Source organism: Xiphophorus hellerii, chromosome 7 (genome assembly GCF_003331165.1).
Source record: "Xiphophorus hellerii strain 12219 chromosome 7, Xiphophorus_hellerii-4.1, whole genome shotgun sequence".
Taxonomy (NCBI): domain Eukaryota; kingdom Metazoa; phylum Chordata; class Actinopteri; order Cyprinodontiformes; family Poeciliidae; genus Xiphophorus; species Xiphophorus hellerii.
The window spans coordinates 26974152-26976210 of record NC_045678.1 but is presented as its reverse complement, the minus strand read 5'-3'; the positions used below and the strand labels follow the sequence as shown (position 1 = coordinate 26976210).

The window sequence follows — 2059 nt, the reverse complement described above, 5'->3', positions numbered from 1 at the left end:
GACAAAGTGGTCAGCAGTTTCTCACAGGTGAGGTTGACTGAATGAGGAAGTTCATCGCAATTACCTCATTTCAGCACGCCACAAGGTGTCCCAACAGCTGGGAGTGTTTCACACATCTCAGACTCAAAGGTCAAACTTCACTTGACATAAGAAAAGTCATCTTACCAACGGGAGACGCAGAGTTAAAGGCTGATGTCACAATAGAAACTCATAGACCTCAAAGATTTTGTAAGTGAGACTCCAGGTGTGAGGAAATAAGTGAAGAAACAGTAACACCAGTAGATCTGTCCAGGTTCAGATTCTGAAACAAGATAGATAGATAGATAGATAGATAGATAGATAGATAGATAGATAGATAGATAGATAGATAGATAGATAGATAGTGTCACGCCCCACTCATAGGCGATGACAAAAATGGGAGACAGACGAGCGGATCCACAGACACAACAATTTATTTTTATCCAAAAATGCGCTGGGTGAACTGCTCAGCCAGTCCGAGAGAGATGTGGACCAATGCTGCTTGTCCCGGTCTGGTCCGGAGGCCAACCAAGCAGACCCAGTGACTGACAGGACGTCAGTATTTATCAGCCACCCGGTGCGTTCAATTAACAGGCCATTCCCCCGTTTCCTGAAAAGAACAAAGAAAACAAATAATGGACTAGAGACACCTACTGGATAGGAGGGGATCGTCACACCCCCTCCCATAAAAATGGAGTCCCTAATGGAACTCCAAAAAAAACACAGCAAGTCAACTGAACTAGGTGCCAAGTACAATACTATCAGACTTTGCTGCCTTACCACAATCACCCATTCAATCCCCACCTCACCAGCTCACCCACACTAGCCACTGGAGAAGCCTATAAGAAACCTTTTGAGAAGGAGACTGAAAATTAAATGCATAGTCCATTAAATCTAAGGACAAAGTGCCCTGGATAAAGCATCCGCCACAATATTGTCCGAGCCTCTAATATGGCGGATATCCAGGCAATATGGCTGCAAAAACAACATCCATCGCATCAATCTGCGATTCGGACACTGTAATGAATGCAAAAATGTTAGGGGGTTGTGATCGGTATAGACCACCAGAGGAACACTGCCAGAATCCAGGTATACCTCAAAATGCTGTAAAGCCCAAATTAATGCCAATGTCTCTTTTTCAATGACAGAATAGTTCACCTGAAAATGGTTGAATTTTTTAGAGTAGAAACTCACAGGTCGATCAACCCCATCATCATCTTGCTGAAATAAGACAGCACCTGCACCTACATCACTTGCATCCACATGCAGGTCAAAAGGATGATCCAGTCGTGGAGCTGCAAGGACAGGGGAAGAACAGAGAACAGATTTGACATCATCAAAAGCTTTCTGACAGGAAGCTGACCAGGTGTACTTCACCTTATCCTTCAGCAAATCTGTCAGTGGAGAAACCACCGTAGAAAAGTTCTTACAAAAACTGCGGTAGTACCCCACAAGACCCAGGAACCGCTTGAGTTCTTTTTTTGTGGTTGGCACAGGATACTGCAAAATTGAAGTTACTTTGGCTTCCACTGGACGCACTGTCCCTTGCCCCACCACCTTACCCAGATAGGTAACAGTGGCTTTAGCAAACTCACACTTGGACAAGTTAATGGTCAGGTGTGCTTCAGCCAGTCGTTCGAACAGCTTACGTACGCGAATCAGATGTTCTTTCCACGTATCACTAAAGACCACCACATCATCCAAATACACGGCACACCCCTCCAGCCCAGAAACCACCATATTCATGAGACGCTGAAACGTTGCCGGTGCATTTCGCAAGCCGAAACTCATTACAGAGTAGGAAAACAACCCAAAGGGAGTAATAAAGGCAGAGATCTCTCTAGCTCTCTCAGACAATGGAACTTGCCAATAACCCTTCAATAAATCAAATTTGCTGACAAACTGAGCTGAACCCACCTGATCAACACAGTCTTCCATGCGTGGCATAGGGTAAGCATCAGATTTTGTAACCATGTTCACTTTCCGATAATCCGTACAAAATCTAAAACTTTTGTCAGCCTTCTCCACCAACAAACAAGGT

The 2059-nt window shown here is 44.5% G+C and overlaps 1 long non-coding RNA gene across 1 annotated transcript; it reads right to left on the bottom strand.

Annotated features, from left to right (window-relative positions):
- Nucleotides 1–434: 434 nt before the first annotated feature.
- Nucleotides 435–1508, bottom strand: LOC116722566 (uncharacterized). Its single transcript, XR_004339782.1, has 2 exons — nt 1213–1508; nt 435–628 (listed from the first exon to the last, which is right to left on the bottom strand). It is a non-coding gene; the product is annotated as an uncharacterized LOC116722566 (long non-coding RNA).
- Between the last annotated feature and the right edge of the window lie 551 nt (nt 1509–2059).